Source organism: Eulemur rufifrons, chromosome 6 (genome assembly GCF_041146395.1).
Source record: "Eulemur rufifrons isolate Redbay chromosome 6, OSU_ERuf_1, whole genome shotgun sequence".
Lineage (NCBI taxonomy): Eukaryota > Metazoa > Chordata > Mammalia > Primates > Lemuridae > Eulemur > Eulemur rufifrons.
In genome coordinates, this window is record NC_090988.1 from 10,669,896 (window position 1) to 10,692,840 (window position 22,945).

A 22,945-nucleotide genomic window follows, 5' to 3' on the forward strand; every position below is an offset into this window, starting at 1 on the left:
ACAGGGAAGGGAGTGCAGCAGCATTGCGGTGGGGGTGGGGACGACCTGAAAGGAGGAAGTCACAGAGGAGATATGTGAGCTGGGTATTACGGGAGAAGCAGGGGTATGGGCTGAGGATACCCCAGACACAGAAACACCACGTGCAAAGGCACCGAGGCATAAAAGTATACAGAATATTTGGGGAGGATATTCAGCAGCCCACACACTTGGGGTGCATGTCTGAGCACCAATATGTACAGGGAGGTTAGAGCAGCAGAGGGGTGGGAGACGAAGGTAGAAAAGTAAACCAGGGTTGAACTGTGAAGCCCCCTCGGTCAGCCAGGCCAAGGAAGCTGACCTTCCACCTGGCCATAGTAAAGAACCACTGGGGTTGGTCCAACGTGGGAGTGACGTGGTCACAGACTCACAACTCACAGCATTAATTAGGCTCCGGTTACCACAGGCACAGCACTGGGCTCCTCTGTACATTAATATATTAATAGGAGGCTCTCCTTGGCTAGCCCTGATGATAAATGAATCTAAGGAGTTTTTCTCTTCTTTGATTCATGCAATTATTCCTGGAGAAATGGCCAATTTTGGAGCAATTTTTCCTCTCTGAAGAGCCAGACTGGCTGGCTAACAGTGAAGGCAAGGGGAGGGGACCCCCACAGCCAGGGCTGCTGGGAGCAGCACTTGGAAATCCTTCAGAACCTCCTCGCAAGCCTCATGGTTCTCTCTCTGAGGGTTTGGGAAGAGCCTGAGAGTGGGTAATGGTGGAGGTGACAGGAGCCATAGGGAAGGAAACAGAGGGAAATCCCTTCAGGCCGGACGAGGATTTATGACTGTCTGCATTTCCATGAACAGGAGACGGGCAAGGTGGGTGGGTGGCAGCCACCTTGCAGCTTCCAAACCCCACTCACAGCAGGAAAGGGTCTCCCTCCCTTTCTGTCTCTTCTCTCTCCTCCCTCCCCTCCCTCCTCCCTAGCTGCTCTCCAGAAAGGTTTATGGAGAAGACTCCAAATAGCCCCCTCTCCTGCAGGCACAGTCACACCAACTGAAAGGAGATTTAATTAGCAAAATCTCGTTAGGCAAACGAAATTATCCGTAAGACAATACTCTTCTGGACAGGGGGTATGATTAAACAAAGCCATTAATTGAGAGAGTCGCTTTGGCAGCTCCCCGATGTGATGCGCTCATCTCTGGGTAGGCTCCACTCTGCCTCCTTGGACCAGGGACACAGACTCTTTGCCTCCTCCCCCGTCCAGCCCATCCCCTCCCCACTTCATCTCACTCTTCCGGGGGCGCCTCCAGTTGGGGCTGCAGACCTGGCTTCTCATCAGCGGCCTCTTCGCCACCAGATTCCTGCTAAAGTGCCTTGATTGCATAATGCCTATTTGCATAATGTAAATTGCAATCTCCTAGCTCAGGAGGCAGGAATCACAGAACAGCCATTATTTTTTACCACTCCACAAAAATTCTACATTTAGAAAGCAGATTTGCAGCTCAGAAAGCTGTATAAATCTGAATCCGCCAGAAACGCCATTAAATCACACCAATTAAGCTGGACCAACGAAGAGCCCCTGTCACTGCTCTCCGTACACTCAAGGACTCCCAGTGCAGATGGAGGCCACGAGAAACTGGAGGCTGTGGCAGCGGGGCTGGGAGCAGAAGCTGGAAGAGCCAGGAAATTCTGTCTGGTAAACCTTAGCACACACCCCAAGCATAGACTCCCATCAAGACCTGGTCCAGTACAGAGAGGGAGGTAAAACTAGTCTGTGTATTCTAGGCTCGTTGCCTGATTTCTTGTGGGCACACTGTCTGGCCGTCTGCAGAGTTTTAATTTACAGAGAGGAGACAGTATGTGAGGAAGAAATCTGTACCTTTAGCAAAGGTAATGGGGAGCCCCATGGTATTCCACATGGGGTCAAACATCCACCCTTTTAGCAGCACTGGAATGACCTATTCTCTCTTCTCCCAAGTCCCCTCCAGCCAAGTGAAAGAAAAAACAAGGATAAATCCTGCTCAAACTGGGCTGAGCTGGCTGGATCCTGAGCTCCTCTTAAGAGCTGTTCCCTAGGGGTCACTGGCGAGAGGGCTGAGTCTTAAGGTCTCTGCAAAGAGGACATTCCCTTGGACAGCTACCTAAGATCCCAGCTTCTCCACAACATATACCTGGTTACTCCTTTGCCTCTTTATTGCTCATTCAATATTCATTTGTCAAAGGGCAAGACACTAATGTGTATTATTAAAATATCAATAGTTTATGAGTGAACTTTTATGGGAGTACAGTTAAAGGCAAGATTCTTGACCATCTCTGTCAGAAGCAATGCAAAGGAATAACCTTTCTTTCCAACTCCAGTGGTGAAGGAATGGCTGAACCATGAGTGAGTGCCTATCCCGTGCCAGGAATGGCTTAGGTACATGCACGTGCTGGATTTCACTGAGGCCCCCTAGCATCCTGGGGAGTACATACAATCCCATCTCTATTCCAGAGACAAGGAATCCAAAGACCAAAGAGGTGTGCCCAGGATCACAAAGGTGCTAAGTCACAAGGCTGGGATTCAAATCTGAGCTTTGGGCTTCCAATCCAACATTTCCCCTCCAAGCTGGTGCCTTGAAAATCTAAATGATTTTTATGTTTTTATCTGTTTCCTTCATTTGCCCAAATTAAATATTAGTTTCCTGACCTCAGATTCACCAAACGGGAAAGAACAGGAAATCATTCCATGCTTTCACACAGCCTCAACTCCACAAAGTGGGCCCACTTAAATATACGTAAGCAAGTTTCTAGAATCGTGTCTGCACATTTAGGATCTGAAAACTGAAGGTGACATTGGGGATGATGTCCTCAGACATTCCCATTTTATAGGAGCGTAAACTGAGGCTCTTAGAGGCACAAAAGGAAGTGGTTTTAGTCTCTGGAGAGAGTCCTAAGTTGAATTTCAACTCTGCTACAAACTTACTCTGTTATTTTCTAGCGTGTTGCTCTGGTTCTGAGCCACCTCTCCTTTTCTGTAATACAGAGATAATACCAGCATCCCCTAAAGCACAGTGAGGGGTCAATGAGAAAATGCACCCCAATGGCTTAGCATAGTGCCTACCATGTAGCAAGAGCCCAATAAGTGTTGGTTACTACTATTAATATTAAGCTGATATGGAAGAACACAAGACTCTCCCTACAAACCCCAGCACCTTTTCAACAAGACCAAGCCCACTCACCCCTCTCTTCCCTGCCCCCTTCCTTCTGGCATTAGCCATTCTCAGATCTCAGTCCTTTGGGAAGATGGGCTTGTTCTTTTTCTACTCGTTGGTTGCTTGGGTTTTGTTTCTATCCCCTTTAGTCACAACAAGCCATCCAGGGCACTCAGATTCCCTTCCAGAATTTAGCTGCATCTGGGTCAGGAAAATGGCAAAGGAAGGGGAGCCTTGTTCCTGCAGGACACAGCCTCCCCAGGTCATAGCATGGGGCAGAGGGGAAAGAAGGAAAGAAAACAGAGGATGTGGTGTTCAGAATTCCCCAGGCCCCAGAATAGCCCCTTGTAGCCTCCTGATCTTTGTCTGAAACCTACCCCAGCTTGGAAGGCCTTGGCAATGGAATACACGGAGCCCTGGATATAAATGAAGGGCTCGAGGCTTGTGGAGTCCTTGGTCTAAGACCCCTCCAGACCTGACACTGCAGACCTGACAACCCAACTCAGTGGAGGCAACTGGACTCACTTTTACCGAGATGGACCATGAGGCAGAGGTTTCTACCAGCTGCATGACCCCCTAACACCAGCATGCCCCACCCAGGAAGGAAACCTCCCCTGGCCTCCGAGGGGCCCTTTCAACTAAACATCTGTGATTAAGGGACAGTTTGATTTATCTAAGGTAGGGTTTCTTTAGCCTGTCCTTCCAGGGATGCACGTCATCTCCCGGGAAGCGTCCATTTCATTCTCTCTGGGAAATAGATGAGGCTGTGCTGTGCCACACCATTAACTGAAATACTGGTTATGGTGGGTTGTATTCTCCCAAGATGGCTGCAACAAGGTCTGTCCTGTTCCTCACGCTATTTCACATTGAATGGCTATTCTTCCAACGTGCTGCTGATACTCCTTTGGTGGGGGCGGGGGGGAGGCGTCTGTGTTCCCTTCTCTGAAACCTAGACGGATTTTTGCAGCTGCCCCAGTTGCAAGAATGCGGTGGCAGTGGTGCTGCCCGACTTTGGAGGGCAGGCCATAAAAGGCAATACAGCTTCCACCTGGCTTTTACTGTCTCTCAGGATGCTCACCCTGGGAATCAGGCCACCATATTGTGAGGAAGCTCAGGCCACATGGAGAGGTCACAGCGGGTCCGGCTGAGACAGCCCCAGCCAATGTCTTAGCCCAGAATTACGAGTGAGTGAGCCTTTGGATGATTCCAGTATCCAGCTTTTGAGTTGCCCTAGCTAAGACTCCACAGCAGTGGCACAGAGACAAGCTGCTCCCCCCGGGCCCTGTCTGAATTCCTGACCTGCAGACTATGTGAGCAGAATACATGTTCTTAAGCCATTCTGTTTGGAGGTGATTTGTTACATAGCCTAGCAACTGGGACACCAGTGGAATTGAATTGGAATGGTTTCTGTTTCCCTCTCAAATCCAGTCCTCGCTGGCCTTCCCTCTGAAACTGCAGACTTTTAGACTCTTCTGTCCTCACCTGGTCCCCATCACCCTGAGCCTGCATCCCCTGCTCCTTGTGCTCCTCCCTGTCCAGATGGCAGGAGCCCTGGTAAACCACCCCTGAGGGATCATTGCATCTTCCCACTTCAGGCCTGGGACCTGAAGAAAGCTGCTTTTCCTGGTTCGTCACTGTCCCTGTTTCCCTGGGTGAGGGTGGCCCTGTGCCAAGGTGCTCGGCCACCCTCAGGGACGGGGGAATGTGCAGACCTATTTCCCCCACGCTCTCAGCTCCCATTAAGGTTCACGCTCAGCTTGCTCCTCATACTTGACTTGACTTATGAGGTCCCTCTAACCTCCGATGCGAGGAGACATCGATTCTCACAAAGGTCATTATCTTCTAGTCTGGCTCCCCTCCGCCCACCCTCCGCCCCACCTCCCAGGCAGGCTTTCCTGGAACATGACGGAGGGCGGCACCCTTCCCCATCCCCCCACCCCCAGCCGGGGGCTCCGACTGCTCCAGAGCCTGGCTGCAGAGGAGGTACCCTGGGAGCCCAGGCCCGTCAATCACAGAGGCGACCGGCACTGAATCTCAGGCCATTAGGCGGGAGGGCCGGCGCCCTGCTCACTCACCGGGCAGCCATCGGCAGGATGTTAGCCGATCGCAGGGCGGCCATTCTTATGATTTATTCAAATACTCATTACAGTCAATCTATTTTTACACAGAGGTGAAGATGTGTGCTGATAACGGTTAATCATTTATAATTCCACGGACTGGTTGGAAGCCAATGTACTATCAAAGTCGCCGCAGCAGCAGCCCAGCCTCGAGTAGCCCCAGAAACAGGGTGGAGAAGCTTTGCTGGCCCAGGGCCACTCAGCCACCCGGCTGACATCACTGAACAGCGACTCTGCTGAGGGCGCAGCAGGCAAAGGAGAGAAGTGGGAATCCCAGACGTGACCCTGCAGGAGCGCACGACCCTGCTGCAGAGAGCACAGTAACCCGCGGGCCAGAGGAGGGAGAAGTCACTCTGGCTGGAAGAGGGTGGACTTAGGCCAGGTCCTACAGGTAGGTTGACTTTTGCCAAGTGGGAAGAAACAACATGAGCAAATAAGCCTAAGTCTGAGTGGAGCTATTCCTGGGCTGATGGAAGGGACGTGGTCAGCTGCATTTCCTTTTTCCTCCCTCACACCTCCCCAGAAATAACCAGATGTCAAAGCAAGTGCAGGCTATAAACTTGGCCAGTTTGGGGACTGATGTCACCGCTTCCTCCTCTCACTGTCTCCCAAGCTCAGCCCACAGCGATGGTGGCCGGGGTCTGTGCTAGCCTTGTAAACTCACGAGCTTCCTTCTCCAGAACTCATGACACATGTAACACATCAAGTCACCTTAATGCACAATCAATATGGTCTAATTAAATAGGATGTCATATTACAGGGCTTCTTTGTCACATTCAGACATAATCTAATTAGAGCTCCACTGTATTTTACATTCTGACTAGCTCATTGTTGAGCGTTTCTTGTGCACAATGCATGGCTGCTAAAGACCAGGTTCAGGGCTGGTCTTTAACCCATAACCTTATTGAGTCAGCACGGAAAACGCCAATCAAAGTTACTTACAGTTCACAGCCCCTTTTCTAGTGAGCGGCATGGAGGACAGAAAGCTTCAGAGTCCTGCTCCAGATTTCACCTGTCAATAAAAGAAAACATCTTTATAGACTGTGTAAGATTCTGCGGGGAGTGACAGCCAGGGAAGGGAGGGGGTACACCCAGGGGCAGGTCTGGCTCGGGAACAAAGCTGGGGCTGGCAGCCCCACAGCACTGAGAGGGAAAGTCTCCTCGCAAGGGACTCCTGGTGCAAAGTGGTTATTATTGTCTAGGGCGCTGCCCAGGACAGAGAGAGGCTCATGCCCTCCTCTACCTACTTGGTGCTGCAATGTCTTAGGGGTTTCAGCCCCTTCTCTATAGGAACCGCAGAGGAAAAAAAGGCTCATGGCTGTGGAGTGTCCTGAGCTGACCAAGGCAATAAGCATTTCCTAGCACCCCCTGCCTGATGGAAGACCCCATGCAGGGGGACGGAGCTGAGGGGCCCCTGTGAAAGAAAGCTTGCAGTCTACACAGGGAAGGCTACAAAAAGCCAACAACAAAACTGACCATGATGTTCATGGTGGGGAATGAATATATATGCAAGTCTTGCTGCAGGAAAGAACTTTCAAGTAGAGGCGAAGAGTCCATTTGCACAGGAAGGAAAAGTTGCATAAAGAATCATGAGGGCAAGACTGAAAAGATCACAAGCCTGATGACTTCTAATTCTCTTTCTAGGATAAAACAAATTTTTAAAAACCAAGCACATATTTATCAGGTGTCTGCTCTGTGTTCTACCCACACTGAAGCAGCAGGAATCAAATCCATGGGTCCTGTTACAAAAGCATCGCCTCCACGTCACTGGGGAAGTGAGATCACTCATATGGAATAATGTCCGAGAAGACAAGACTATCTATGAGGTCCTGCTAAACTATGGAAGAGATGCTCATTCTCTCTCCACAGAGACATGAAGTCTGCAAGGGCTGAAGCACTCAAGGGAGTTTTCCTGAAGAGGGAGAACTTGGCTGGTGGAAGGAAGAGAGAGGGCATTCCAAGGAGGGGGTGCTATCTGAGCAAGAGCCAGGAGTGGGAGATCACGGAGGGTCCTGGGACAATGCAGAGGTCGGTGTGCCTGAAAGAGACCAGAGCAGGGAATAACGCCAGGAAAGCAGGGTGGGGCCAGAGCATCCAGGGCTTTGAGTGTCAGGCAAGAGCAGTCATGCTGACCTCTGAGCCCATGGAGCCTTTGAAGGTTTTTCAACAAGGAAATGACGTGATGTAGAGCCCCTCAACCCCCACCCCATTTAGTATTTTCCCTTTAACTAAGCTAAGAAAGGCTTCTTGGAAGAAGGTGGAATTGCAATTAGAAGATTCAGGCATGTGGTATGGTGAGATGTGCTCATGAAAATAAATAGTCCCTCTTGTTCATACTAATGTCCTCCAGCCAAAGGCACTTCCTCTGGGGCTATGTACTAACAGCAGCAAGAGCAAGATTCACAGCTCACGGAGGTACCTCAGAGACAGGACCAGACCACTGGACTACAAGTCACTTGTAGGTCCTTGAGGACAAGGACTGTGTCTTCTGCATCTTTACATCCCCAGAACCTAGCAGAGGGCACAGCATGCGTTGGGTTCTCAGTAAATATCTGCTGAAATGTTGAATGGTGGATCCTGTTCATTCCAACCAGAATCTACAACAGCACCTCAGAACCAGGCCTTGGCTGGCAATGGGTTCCAATTTGTATTATTCTAAACTACTTATACCACTACTGAGCACCACATGAACTCAGTACACGAAGCCTGTAGGTTAAATTAGAGAGCTGTATGCTCTAACCCTGCCCTCTGGGACTGTCCAGCTGAGACACCAGTGACTTGGAAGAGGACGTGGCAGACTTTCCATGTGCACATGATGGAAAAAGTAGGTAGTGTGCTGAGAGACAGAGTCAACATTGTTATAAAGCTTTTAACAAGCTGAAAGGATGGGCCAAAACTAAAAAGTCCATTTTTTCCTCTACCAGTTTTTATTTCTTGCACAATAACATCATGATGACCACAGATGAAATAATTTTGAAAATAAAGAAAAATTGCCCACAATCCCATTACTCTACACCATCAAATTATTATATGTTATGTCCACATGCATATCTACTTTTTTTTTTTAACAGAATCTTTTGCAGAAAAAGATTTGACAAGAATATAAACACCAAATCCTGCTCTTAAACTCAAAAATCTATTGCAAAAACCAGAGTGGGCTGACCTGGTTTGAAAAAAAAGACATGGATTATATGAGTTAAACGCAGGCTCAAGATGAGCCCAGGGTACAGTGTTGCTGCCAGATTCACTCATTGTGAGGTTAGGTTGCATTAATAGCCATACCGTGCCCAGTGGAGGGGTAAATGATCTCCACTCTGTCCATATTAGTTCTATATGCACTTCTGGCATTATATATTAAGAACTTTGACAGCAATGAGTAGAAGAGAAGGGTAAGAGAAGAAGCCCAGTGGTTAAACTGTGGGTTAAAAGTCTAGTTGTTCCAGGCTCTGGAATCACACTGTATAGGTTTTGATCCCGGCTTGACCACGGGCAAGTTACTGAACTCCTCCATGCCTCAGTTTTTCATCTGTAAAATAGGGCTATTATAAGTTCTTCCTCTGAGGGTGTTGGTGAGGACTGAATGACTTCATATACCATAAGGTGCTTAGAGCAGTACCTCACACAAAATAAGCACTCATGGACTGTTAGCTATCACTGCTGCTCTTGCTGCTTTCAGTGTTGTTAGGAGGCTGGGAGGTACATTCGTCCCTCTCTAAAATTATCCATTGGTCCTGGTTCTAGTGATTAAAGCAATATGATCCCTCTCTCTCATGACAGCCCTCCAAATATTTGAGGAAACTATGCAAAAGAGGGACTGTTTTGCTCTAGAGAGTAGGATTAGGACTAACTGTCGACATTAGAGGAAGCCAATCTGCGGTGCAATGTAAGAAAGAATTCTCTGGCAATGACAACCGTCCAAAATGAGTTAGGCTTCCTTGGAAGGGAGTGCACTTCCAACACTGGAAGGAGAATTCTGCACTGGGTGAGAAGCTTCTCTGAAGCATGGTTTCCCAGATTTGGGTTTCAGCCATCAGTAAAATATTGAAAAACATTAGAAGATGGATAGGGTTGACAAACTCATATTTTGATAAAACATTAATGGTGTCTTCTCTTAGCATCATTTCATGAAACAATTCCACCCTCCAAAGTTAGAAGGGTAAAAATATCTTACAATAAAGGGCCATATTAATTGATAAATATAGCCAGCCTCATGAAAACCATTCTCCCTCCCTCTCTCTCCCCGTCACACACACACACCCACACACACACCCCTGTGTGCATATGCAACCTCTTCATATTGTCCTTATTTTTCACTCATCACCATGCCCCAGTGGCACTGGCAGTGGGCCATGGGTGCATGTTGGGGAGCCATCCATGTGCATGATATTTTAGGGCCTTCCAGCGCCAGTGGTCTGTGGCAAAGGATCATGTTGAAGGTTTCCAGCCATGCCATGATGCAAGTAGAATTTGAACTCAGGCTTGTCTTATTCACTATGAAAATGAAATGGAATCATAAATGAGATCGACCATTCATATTTACAGATATGAGGGAATTTGCAAAATGGTGAATGAGGAGGGAGTTGAATGGTTGTGTCTGTTTGGAAAAGAGGCAGGGAGAGGGAGAGGAGCAAGTGTCCCACAGGAAGTAGCACAGTCGAACTTGACGCTGCATCCGCAAGGACAGCTGTGCGGGCATCTGTGAAGCACACGCAGGTAAGTTAGAAGGATGGAGGGAGATAAGCCGGGGGGTTAACAAAGCCATGGGTCTAACACAGAGAGCACTAGACCAGGGGGGTGAGCCAGGCAAGGGTTCACGCCCTGACTCTGTCATTAACTTACTGTTTGATCTTGGACAAGGACATTTAGTCACTCTATGCCTCAGTTTCCTCATCTGCAAAATGATAGGATTAGACTACTAGACGATCTTTAAAATAAAATTCCATCTGACATCTACACATTTCTCAGGTTGTCCAGACTAACCCCCCAGGGAGGCCGCCAAGTCTCTTGCTAAGGCAGCTCAGCATGTTGCTGTGGTTAAGAGGAAAGAAGCTGGAGGCAGTTTTGGGTTCCAGCAGGTGCCCATCCTTTACCCTACCTTAACCTCTATGGACTTCAATTTCCTCATCTTTAAAAGGGGAATAACAGTAGCACCTTTAAATGAGGTGATGCATGTACGGCATTTTGTGCAATGCCTAAAACATATTAATAACTTAATAAGTGGAGGCTGTTGCTGTTGTCATGCAGTGTCATATAGTAAGGGCTGGCTGCCACTGAATGGGAAAAAGAGGCAAATGGAGAAGACTAAGGACTTCCACATTCATGCCGCTGCCCATGACAAGTTCTCCTGTTCTTGCCCAAGCCAGACTTTTGGGATGAGGACCAAATTGTGACAAGCCCTTCCAGTACACCAAGAGCCTCTCTAGATACAATTTTTCTCTAAAAAGCTCTCCATAGGCATGTGAGCAAACCTTCCAACAGAGAAACAAAACTTGAGTGGAAGAATCTGGTTGAGATAGACCATTCTGGGCGCGAACACCTGAAGGACGGCCATCCCTCCAGACGGCATATCCTGCGGCTCTGCCCCTCCCCGCCCTCAAGTCCCCACTCTGCTCCACCTGTGCCCTCTCAGTACCCGAGGACATTTTGCAGTTGCATACAGTTGTCCAGTGAGGTTGTCAGTCAGGCAGTAGAGCCCCTGACCAGCAGGCTGTAAGGGACACAATAGCTGGGTAATTGCATAAAGGTATAATTACCTGGCACTAGCTACTTAGCTCTGAGACTCTTACCCGTCCGGCACCGAGAGTGATGCACAGCCTTCCTCTGAGCCTGATGGGCACAGATGCTGATTCCATCCCTGCGCTCAGCCCCCTGGGCCACAGCAGTGCTGTGCCCCCAGTTGCAGGGGACGTGGAAAAGGTCCCTCAGTGATGCTCCCCAGGCCTTGCCCAGACCAGCTCTTATCTTGGGCCTGTACCTGTCCGTAGAGGTATGACTGAAACCCTTGGGGACATGGTGATATTGGGGCTAACTCTAATGATTTTTCTACACTGGAAAAGAAACGAGAGGCACTTATGACGTTTCCACACTGGGAAGAAGCATGTGAATTGCCCTCTGCGCCCGGGAAGGGAAGACTTGCATCCACCGAGTGGTGTGGGCTCACAGAGTGGCACGGCCTCTGCACCGGCAGACCGGGGACGCCCGTGGGCCTGCTCAGCCTCCCCGGCCCTGTGGAGACATCGTCTGAGGTGCAGAGACACCAAGACTAGGACCTGCTAATTCTCCATCAGGAGTATCACTGCGCTTCTGCCCATCCCACTGTCGCTAGCCCGACGGGGACTGGCCTTCTCTCTCCAGAGTAGTGCAAGGGCCCCTAATTGTTCCCCTGGCCTCCAGCCTCTCCCCATTCCTGCCCATCCACTCCATCCCACCCCACCTTGGCCCTGGGATCTTCCTGAAACACAAATTTGATCACGTCCACCCCTCCTTAAAACCCTCCCATGACTCCTCATTGACTGGCAGAGGTTGCCAACTGGCAGCTCCAAGGTTGGCTCTTGCTTGCCCAGTGTTCTTAAAAATTTTGCCAACATCTAAACCATTGAGAAATTTCACATCCAAAAATCCAGGTTTCTAACTTTTCTCCAAAAATGGGATGACCTAACCATGCCAATCCTGCATGTCCATGTGGCAATCATTGGATGGCATTGAGTATAAGCTGACCTCTCTTAATTGGGCACATGTCCTCCCGTGTGCCCTGCAGAGAGAAGGCAGGTGTCACCCCGGAAGTTTCTCCTGTCACAAGGCCAGACACCTAGAGGCTGACTCATGCTGCTGCTGAGGAGTTTCAGGGTCAAGGTGATAGTGTGGGGGTGGGTGGGGGGTGTGGCATGATGCTCTCAGCTGTGCTGTACCCAGCTGGCGGCTGAAGGAGGCGGGCCAGGAAATGCTAGCACCACTCCCACCTGGATCCCCCAAGTGTCCTTCCCTCTCACCTGGGCAACTCCTCCGCTCCTAGCCAGGGGAGAGCTGAGGAAAGGTCCCATCGCAGTTTTCCAGAAATGCCAATGGCCAGAAGGCAGGTGCTGAGGCACCCCCCCCACCCCATACACTCCACCCCTGGGTCTAGCCTCTCCCCACCCCCAACTCTGTGGCGGCTGCACCCCCTCCCTTTATTTCCATCCCACTCCTCCTATCAAAGCCCTAACAGCACATATTTTGTTAATTGTACAAACCTAATGGGGGAATGCATTGGCAAAAAAGGGTAATGGCCATCAGACCAGCAATAAAACAAAATTAATGGCCCATAGGAAGAAATCATGTCCACTTAATCCCGGCTCTGAAACTCTAATAGAATAATGGAATACCAACTGAGGGTTTTTTCTCTCTATGCAGATTGCTTACACCATGTTAATCACTTGCAAAGCAGGCCACATACCACTCCAGCTCACATGACCCTCCAGGGAAAGTAACAGACCAGAAACATTCAGTGCAAGGCTCATTACTGACATGCACCACGCAGCAACACCTTCCCTCCCTCCCCCAGGTGACTCCGGGACAGCCAGTGTGGGGTGTCATTGAGAGCCATCAGGTGTGGTGGGCCGGAAAGCAAGACACATAATACCTAATAATAGCAAACATTTATTCGAGTGCTTAGTATGTGCCAGACACTGGGCCAGCGAAGTTCTTTCTATGTACTGTGTCTCTAGAGCTGCATGCTGCAACAAGGAAGCCACGAGTCATGTGTGACTTTTTAAATTCAAATTCTAACTAATTAAAATGAAATACAAAATTCAGTCTCACCAGCCACATTTCAAGTGTTTGACAGCACATGTGGCTAGTGGCTGGCGTTCTGGACAGCTCAGAGAATGTTTCTGTCATCACAGAAAGTTGTATTGGACAGAGCTGCTTGAGAATGTTGAGGCCATGTGATCTTGTTCGTTTCACAGATCCCGAAATTAAGGCAGAGAGAGTAAGTCGCCCAAGGTCATGCCACTGATACGCGGCTGAGCTGGGTGCTCGATCTAATCCATTCTGCCCCCCAACCCCACCCAACACCCTACTTCCTGATGGAACCTGCAGTCGAGGCAGCAGGGAGGCCTCCTGAGCCTTTTGAGGGAAATTGGCTGTAGAAAGTCTCTGTTTTCTGTGGTCCCTCCAGGGCTCTCTGAGAAAGTAGCTTTTGGGGCACGTGCCAGAGACCCAGTAAGGTCGGTGGTTGATCAAGACATTAAAGAATAAAACAAATATAGACTTAAGGAGAAGCAGAGAATAATCAAGGCACCTTAAAAACATCCCTCCCCTTTTGGGTATTGACTATATACCCCAAAGAATCGAAAGCAGAGACTAAAACAGATACTTGACGCTCGCGTTCATGGCAGCATCACTCACAATGGCCACGAGGTGGAAGCGACCCAGTATGTGAACAAATGCACAGACACAGTGTGGTCTGTACATACAGTGGAATATTACTCAGCCTTAAAAAGGAAGGAAATTCTGACACATGCTACAACATGGATGAACCTCGGGGACACTGTGCTAAATGACATAAACCAGTCACAAAAAGGCAAATACAGTATGATTCCACTTATAGGAGGTACTTAAAATGCCAAATTCATAGAGACAGAAAATAGACTGGTGGTTTTCAGTAGCTGGGCTGGGGTGTGGGGGAATGAGGAGTTGTTGTTTAATGGTTCGAGTTCCAGTTTTGCGAGATGAAAAGAGTTCTGGGGATGGACAGTGGTGAAGGTTGGACAACGTCAATGCACTTTATGCCACCGAACAGTGCACTTAAAAATGGTTAAGATGGCAAATCTAATGTGAGGTGTATTTTACCACAATTAAAAATTATGTATATATGTCACCACCAGCTTCTCCCAATTTCTATCAGAAAAACAGAAAAGACCCTGGGATCTTAAAAAGCAGGGAGAGGAGGAGCTCCTCGGCCTGAGGAGAGGATAAGAAAGCCAAGGACTGATGCGGGGAGCAGAGGGGGGAACCCCAAGCCGCCCTGTCACAGTGGGGAAAGCCTGGAGAGGAGGCTGCAAGGGAGAGGGGGGCTAAGCTCCCGGGACAAGGACAGCCAGGACGGCCTGCCCACAGGGAAGGCGTCCCTGTGGGAGCCTCTGAGCCAAGGTGATTCCAGAGGGCTGATGCTGGAAAAATGAAAAACAATTTAGGATTAAAAAACAAAAACACAACCTGGTGGGGACAGGGGTGGGGGACCAACTCTCTAGTCTGAAATGAAGGACAGTCTAGAAGTGTACCCACAGCAATAAAACGATAAGCAGGAAATCTAAAAGAAGAAAGGAATAGGAGACTGAGGAAAAGATTAGAGGATTTGAGCCCCTAATCTGATGCAGCGGTGAGCAGCTTGGTATGTTGGGAAGAATCTTAGACCTGTGGGATGGCCCTCGTCTCCACAGTGCATGACTGTGCATGTCACCCGAACCCCCAGGGCTTCAATTTCCTCATCGATTGAACCAAGTACCAGAGCAAGAGGAACCTTAAGGTTGTAGAGTTCCTCAAACCCCTTGAAATTTTATCCAGAAGTATTTATGTGTACATTTTTCTTGGCAGAGGTTTAAAAATTTTGCCAAGATTTCAAGGCTGTCCACATCCCCAGAGAGGTGAAGAATCATGGAGAATATATTCGTTAAGTTCACACTCAGCCAGAAAGGTCTAAGATTCCAGAAATCTTGGACTAGACTAGATACCAATAAATCTCTGAGTCTCAAATAAATCCAGATGTTTATTTCTGCCTCGCCTGCAACACACAGATATTGTAAAAATGAAATGAAATAATTATATACTTTGAAAAGTAAAAATTACATCTCTTGTGCAAGTAAATGTTGTTGTTGTCATTGCTGTTGTTTCACAGGAAGTAAGAAATTCCGTACCGGGCATAAAGGAGGTGGAGGAGGCTGTCTCCTTCTGCTTTCCTGAACAAAGGCAGCAGCATAAAGGGAAGCGAATGTGCCACAGGTTGACCCTTGGGCTCTCCTCATTTGGTTGGAAATGAGGAGGGCTTTAAACCCCCTTGTGAAGAAGGGTCTATCTCAGAAAGAACAGTAAACACAGCTACCCAGGAGGTGCAGCCCAGGGCAGAACACATGCATCTCTTTGTGATAACAAGGCCTCATTTTGCAACTGGCTTTACTTTGGAGGAAATTTTCAACTGTGTAACTGAGAGAAGTGACAGTCTGAGGATGCGTCAGGGGAAAACAGCACAGGCAGAAGACAGGATTTGGCCACCAGAAAGCAAGACCTAGACTGGAAGCCTGCACAATGACTAAGCCAGGGTCACCCGGGCAAAGGGAACATCGCCACAGTGGGCAGCACATCCAAGAGCAAGCCAGCCCAGAGGCAGAGGGGAAGCTGGAGTTGGGGCCAGCTTGCTGCAGGAGCCAGTGTTAGAACTGGGCAGGGTTGGACCTGGACAAAGTCTTTATTTATTTATTTATTTATTTATTTTGGTTTGGGTTTTTTGTTTGTTTTGACACAGGGTCTTACTCTGTTGCCCAGGCTAGAATGCAGTGGTCCTATCATAGCTCACTGCAACCTCAAACTTAAGCAATCCTCTTGCCTCAGCCTCCCAAGTAGCTGGGACTACAGGCATGCACCACCACACCTGGCTAATTTTTCTATTTTTTTGTAGAGATGGAGGCTTGCTCTTGCTCAGGTTGGTCTCGAACTCCTGGCCTCAAGCAATCCTCCCGCCTCAGCCTCCCAGAGTGCTAGGATTACAGTTGTGAGCCACTGTGCCCAGCCTGAACAAAGTCTTAGAGATCATCCATCCTGACCTTCTCATTTCACATTTGAGGAAAATTTCAGAAAGCAGTGAAGACGTACTCAGGGAAGTCGAGGACTGGAAGCCAGGCCGGTAGTTCCCTTCATTCATTTGCAAAATGTTTTTTGAGTGTCGGACTGTTGACTAGGTTGGGTATCAATTATGAATGACATTCCAGTTCCCCACCCTCAAGGAGCCCACAGTTTAGTGCAGGGGACAGACAACCAGGTGATTGTCTGTTAATTATGATCCAGCAGCTATGTAGGGACTACAAAGGAGGTTCCCCGCACCAAGTGTTTCCAGAACTTTCCACTGACAACTATCCTTTAAGGAAAGCACATCCAGATAGGAAGGGATGTAGGGGGTCACCACTTTTCCTCAGACCAGTGCTGGAGGAATGGAAAGAATTTTGCTAGCAAGTCCAGCCAAGCCAAGCCAACAGTCGTCAGCATCTCAGAGAAGGACGCCACCATGTCAGCCATCAGAAGGCCTCAGAGCACCCAACAGCCTCAGGGAGAGACCCTGTCCTCACTCCAGCAGGCCAGTCACGGCCTCTCCAAACAGCACCATGGCACTTCCCATTCATTATTTCCTAACTCGCCTCCCGGGGATGGTCCTGAATATTGTTTCATAAATAACTTAACAGGGCTCCAGCTTGTTAGCAGAGGTTAGGCAGATGTGCGCAGCACTTTCTGATTATGAGGGAATTTGGCTGTGCTGAATGGTTCTGGGATGCTGATTCTCTGCAGAGGGGTGGCTCAGTGGAGAAGGCAACCATGGCTGGTGTCCCCACCTGGATCCCGATCACAGCAGGATGCTGAAAGAGCATTTGTTTCCAACTGTTCTTAGCCACTAATTTGGCTCCAGGGTATAACACCAATCTGAGAACAAACGGAGTAGGAAAACTGTGTCTTTCCGGAGGAGGCCCACTTTCACCATAAACAGGGGAAGAGCAGGAAGTTTCCCGAGTTCACAGCGCAAGCCAGGCCCGTGGCCTCCGGAGCACGGAGCACGGCTAGCAGCTTCGCTCTCCAGCCCGGAGTCACCCCGGCTGCACTGCCATCTGCTGAGCCTCACCTGCTCATGGCTCCTCTGAGGTGCCTCCAGCAGAGGACAGATTACTCTGATGGCAGGTAGATAAAATGGGATCCCTTGCTAGCAGTAACTACCCAGAACAATCTCTCTCCTGAGCAGCTGACTGTCTCCACCTGGCACCTGCCAGCCAAAGAACTCACAGGTGGCACAGGCTGGATGGGCTGACGCAGGCGACTCCCCAGGCACAGAGGGGACCAGGAAGGTCCTGTCAAGGCAGGACTTGCTTGGAGGGCCCTCTGTAGGGGCTGCAGGAAGGTCGGCCTGAGATGCCCATCAGGGGAAGACACAAAAACAGCTCTGTTTCTGGCAACTGAAGAGCTAGCACCCTCCAGGGGCAAAGGGGAAGAGCTGGTGAGCAAGGCCGCGGCAGCAGCGCCTGCGTAAGACTCCTGTGCAAGATCACTAGCAAACAAGAGGCCCTTCTCATTGCTGAATTGTCTTCTTGTGGCTTAAAATAACTGAATTGGAGAACTTTCAATGTGACCCTCTTGAAAGCAAACTAGCAGATAACATGCCTTTACCAACCCTCGACACCTAACTCATAGCCTCCCAGCAGAAATGCCAGCGTTTGTATGACAAAAATGCCTTCCTCACCAGCATGCGATTTAGTTATTCAATGGCCTCATAAATCCAACATGATATAAAAATACTGGAAAGAGAACAATTTTTTAAAAATCTCTGAGCAGTCAAAATACATGTCACAAAATCTTTGCATTAAAGTTTATGAACCTTATTCATAAGGGAAACTCTCAGGCCCTTAGCTATAGCTTCTTTACTCTGATTTAACATAATTTCTAACAGACTAACTTATCTGATATCTTGGGCCTCAGCTGATTAGAAGTAATAAAAGAGGAGGGGGCTTGGGCGTTCCCAGAAGGGAAACTGAGGCATGGAGGATGACCAAGGAGAGAACTAAGTGGCAACCTAGTGAGTCATCAAATGAGGCTCGATTGCATTTGGAATAATTTAGCTAGGAAGACAGGGAAGATGTCCACTTGCAATGTTTACAACATCCTTTAGGCACTTTAAGAAGTAAACATTTAGTCACCTAGAAAACCCCTAATGAATGTCCTTCTTTTTTTTTTTTTTTTTGAGACAGAGTCTCGCTCTGTTGCCCAGGCTAGAGTGAGTGCCGAGGCGTCAGCCTAGCTCACAGCAACCTCAAACTCCTGGGCTGAAGTGATCTTCCTGCCTCAGCCTCCCGAGTAGCTGGGACTACAGGCATGTGCCACTATGCCCGGCTAATTTTTTCTATATATATTTTTAGTTGGCCAGATAATTTCTTTCTATTTTTAGTAGAGACGGGGTCTCGCTCTTGCTCAGGCTGGTCTCGAACTCCTGAGCTCAAACGATCCACCCACCTCGGCCTCCCAGAGTGCTGGGATTACAGGCGTGAGCCACCGCGCCCAGCCTTGAATGTCCTTCTTGATGGTTCCAGGATGCTGGGTTCTTCCCGTAGGTTGTCTTGCGCGTTCAGAAGCGACTTACCTTCGTTCCTACTTGTCTCATTCATTCGCTCAACAGGCACTGACTCCTGAGGATACTGAGTTACCCCAACAATGTGGGGAGCAAGAGGAAGGTAGGGACATCTTTTGATGCATCACACACACACACATGTGAACACACACACACCAGGTGCACCTATTACACCTTAGGTGCTTGAAAGACGCGTGTTGCACAGATGTTAGAAAAGACATCTGGAAAGAGGAGGGGCAAGCCAGTCAGACTGTTCTTTAACCCAGTCCCTGGGTACTTAGGTGAGAACTTCTGTCAGGAGGGGCTTTAATAATTCAAGATTCAGCCAAAAATGTCACATTACCGAAAACTACTAACTGCTCCACCAAGAAAAACAAAAAGACAACATAGCTTCGAGCCTGAGAAAATGTGGAGATCTTCTAATGCATCTTAGAAAACAGTTGAAATAAAGACATTCTTAGAAGCCCTGTGAAAAACTCCAGCTAATGCAGTAAGGGGGTGTGGGGCTGAGGATCATCACTGTGGGCAAGTTGTCACCCCTCCCTGGGCCAGGTTTCCTCACCGATACCCTGAACATTCGGGGGCCACCCGTGTCTGAAATGCTTCCGGCTGCCTCCCGAGTCAGTGGGTTCCCAGTTGTGTTCAAGGGCTGACTCTCCCTGTCCCCCACCCCTCAGTTTCTTCTGTTTTCACTGCAGCTTTGAAACACAGGATTCTAATCAACCTTCCTCTCCAGGCACCAGCCAATCACCCAAACACATGTGCCTGTTTTCTTCACAACCCTGTTAGGTCTCTGCCCCAGGTGCCCAACCCAGGGAGCAGCAAGTGACTCCTCATCCCCTCCCCAGCCCCTCAGATGGCGAGAGGAAGTTTTTGTGAGACTCCTATGGGATGGTGGCGGAGGGGGAGAGATTCTGGCAATCTGTCCTGAAGAATGCAGGTTAATAATTTATATGTGCATTTTTAAAAAAAAAAAAAAAACCTTCTGAAACAAATTGCATACAAATTGTGTGACAGTCAAAGGAAATGTGCCAGTGTTGCTCAGTGAGGCATAATAAATATATGCAGCCCATAATAATAAGTTACTTAAACTCAGGGCACTAAATGATTTATTAATTGTCTTCTAATCCTTTTCAGCTACAACTAAAACTAAGAGTGTAGCCGTATTTCACATACCAGCTCATAACACCTCCAACACCAAACAGTGCGGCTGCTGATAGCTATCAAGTCCATTTTTCATTCTGGCCCCCAACTCTGCAGATGGGCCTGGAGCAGGGCGGGTTGTTGATGGGACTGCTGTTCTCACCCACGGGGATAGATATGACCCAAACACACATGCCATCTACTGCACTTGTCACATGAATGCCACACACCACGTGCTCTTTTTGCCTTGAGTTCTCCTCACCTGGCTTGCCCTTCCTGTCCACCTCTCCCACTGCCATCAGTGCCAAGGTGCCCCTGGGTAGACACTAATCCTGGGAGAACACAGGCCATTGTCTCCTGGGATCCCCTAGCACCAGGCTCACAGCCCCAGGGTGAGCCAAAGAGAATTAGAATGGAGATGGGAAGCAGAGCACAAAGTCCTGCCCTCTCCCTAGGATGCTGACCTGGTGGGAAATGTGGGATTCCTGCGGCAGCGTCCTATGGCTTGGGCCTCTCCCTGTTCCCAGTACTGCGGACACTGGCCTCTGCTCCCTGGGAGGCTCCGCTCAGGCAGCTGCCCAGAGCCGCCTGCAGACCCAACACCTATCTTGGGATTTGTACCCCAGGGGCTGTGCTGGCAGGAGGCAATGCCACCAGCAAACTAGGAACCTGTATCCTGCAGGGGAGTCAGAACTTGGCAAAACACGAAACTTTGGAGGACCATCTCTTCTGCTTGTGTAGCCAGAAGTACCACCTCTGTGAATGGATAGAGACATAGGACAAGGTCAGGTCCCAGGAATGGAGGGGCTGGAGAACTGCAGAGGCTGAGTTCAAGAGGTGAAATGGTGCCTCCTTTTTCCCCAGCATGTTTCTCTCCGGTCTTCCCATCTCCGAACAGCGCCATCTTCTGCCAGGTACCCACTTCTGGGAGCCACCTCCGATGCTGTCTTTGCCCTCTCCCTCACTCCCACACCCAACCCACAGGGATTTCACTCCTAAAAAAGACTTCTCAAATCTATCCCTTTCCATTTCCATTTCCACTGTATCAATCGGAGCCCAGGGGTTAGATATCAGCAGCTTTTGGTAGAATTCAGCCCCAGACGTTTCGTGGGATATTCATAAGTGTTTTGGGTTTTGTTTTATTTTGTTTTTAAAAAGATAATATGTAACATGGTTCAAAAATCAAAAAGTAGAAGGTAAACACTGAAATATCTCCTTCCCGTTCCTGTCTACCACCTGTCTAAGCAAATAACAAATATAGATTCTTGTTTTCCCCTTTTTATGCACATTTTTCTGCACTTTGGTGGATTTTTTTTTCTTTTTACATATATTTTGGAGATCTTTCAATATCAGTACAAAGAGGGCATCCTCATTTCTTTTTTTAAATGCATAGTGTTCCATTGTCAGGATATTCCATGATTTAACTAATTGCTCCCTAGTTGATGGATATTTGGGTTCTTTCCAACTCTTTGCTATTACAAATAATGTTGCAAAGAATATACTTATACATATTTCATCTCATATATGTACACATATATCTTTAAGATGAATTCCCCAATATAAAATTCAAAAGGCATATGATTTATAATTTTTTTTTTTAGACAGAGTTTCGCTTTGTTGCCCCAGGCTAAAGTGAGTGCCATGGCATCAGCCTACCTCACAGCAACCTCAAACTCCTGGGCTCAAGCAATCCTCTTGCCTCAGCCTCCTGAGTAGCTGGGACTACAGGTGTGAGCCACCATGCCCAGTTAATTTTTTGTTTCTATTTTTAGTTTGCTGGCTAATTTTTTCTATTTCTTTTAGTAGAGATAGGGTCTCGCTCTTGCTCAGGCTGGTCTCAAACTCCTGACCTCAAGCAATCCTCCCACCTCGGCCTCCCAGAGTGCTAGGATTACAGACATGAGCCACTGTGCCTGGCCTGATTTATAATTTTGATTGCTATTGCCCAATGGCCCTTTGAAGGGGTTGTGCTGGTTTGCCTTACAAGACAGTTTCCCCAGGGCCTTGCCAACAGAGTATTATTTTAAACTTTTTGGACTTTTGCCCATTTAAAAGATAAATGAATAATGGTATCCCAGGATACTTTTAATTTGTATTTCTCTTATTATGTGCAAGGTGGAACATCTTCTCATATGTTAAAAGTCATTTGTAGGCCGGGCGCGGTGGCTCACGCCTGTAATCCTAGCACTCTGGGAGGCCGAGGCGGATGGATCGCTCAAGGTCAGGAGTTAGAGACCAGCCTGAGCAAGAGCGAGACCCCGTCTCTACTAAAAAAAATAGAAAGAAATTATCTGGCCAACTAAAATATATATAGAAAAAAATTAGCCGGGCATGGTGGCGCATGCCTGTAGTCCCAGCTACTCAGGAGGCTGAGGCGGTAGGATCACTTAAGCCCAGGAGTTTGAGGTTGCTGTGAGCTAGGCTGACGCCACGGCACTCACTCTAGCCCGGGCAAGAAAGCGAGACTCTGCCTCAAAAAAAAAAAAAAAAAGTCATTTGTATTTTCTTTTCTGTGAATAGTCTATTCACATTTTTTACCCATTTTTTTCCTATTGGGTTGTGTTTTTGTTGTTGCTGATTTTTAGGAGCTCTTTGTATATTAGGGAGAATGGCCCTGTGATATGAGTTTTAAAAATTTTTCCCCAGTTTGTCATTTGGCTCTTAACTTTGCTTATAATTTTTTGATGGCATTTCTTAAAAATTTTTTATTTTGAATGCCAACAGTTCGGGAGCAAACATTCTCCCATTTGCTGCAGCCTCCACTATTCCCGTAATTTTGCAGCTGAAGTGCTTTATCCTTTTTAATTGCTAGCCTTGACATTGGTGTGATGCCCAGAACTGCCACTGCCGTCTTGTTACCCAGAGGAAAGCTAGTTGGAAAACAGAGCTAATGTCCAGAGGATGACAGAGAAAGAACCTGGGTTCTTGTACATGTCATTGACCCCTTGAGTTTATCCAGCCTTAGAGCAGTCCTGGTCCTGAACTTCATAATATATAAGAAACTCAACTCCTTACTGATTTGGGGTTAAATTTTCTGTCATTGGCAGTCAAAGGCTTTCTAACTGATATACATCTTGATTACTCTTCTTACAAATGCCCCCTCTAACCCATGCCCACTGCTGGGCCAATGTTCACTAGCTCCCCATCCCCTGCAAAATAC

General features: G+C 48.2%; 1 protein-coding gene across 11 annotated transcripts in view; it reads right to left on the reverse strand.

The window, feature by feature from the left end:
* Positions 1–16,463, reverse strand: part of PKNOX2 (PBX/knotted 1 homeobox 2) — a 198,548-nt gene extending 182,085 nt beyond the window's left edge. For 10 of the 11 annotated variants that reach the window (XM_069468718.1, XM_069468712.1, XM_069468708.1 and 7 more), the window contains exon 1: positions 6,231–6,303. The gene's annotated coding sequence lies outside the window, so the exon portion shown is untranslated. Of the gene's footprint in view, positions 1–6,230; positions 6,304–16,133 lie in introns of those variants that run through there. The other variant, XM_069468710.1, reaches the window with a different exon arrangement.
* Positions 16,464–22,945: the final 6,482 nt, after the last annotated feature.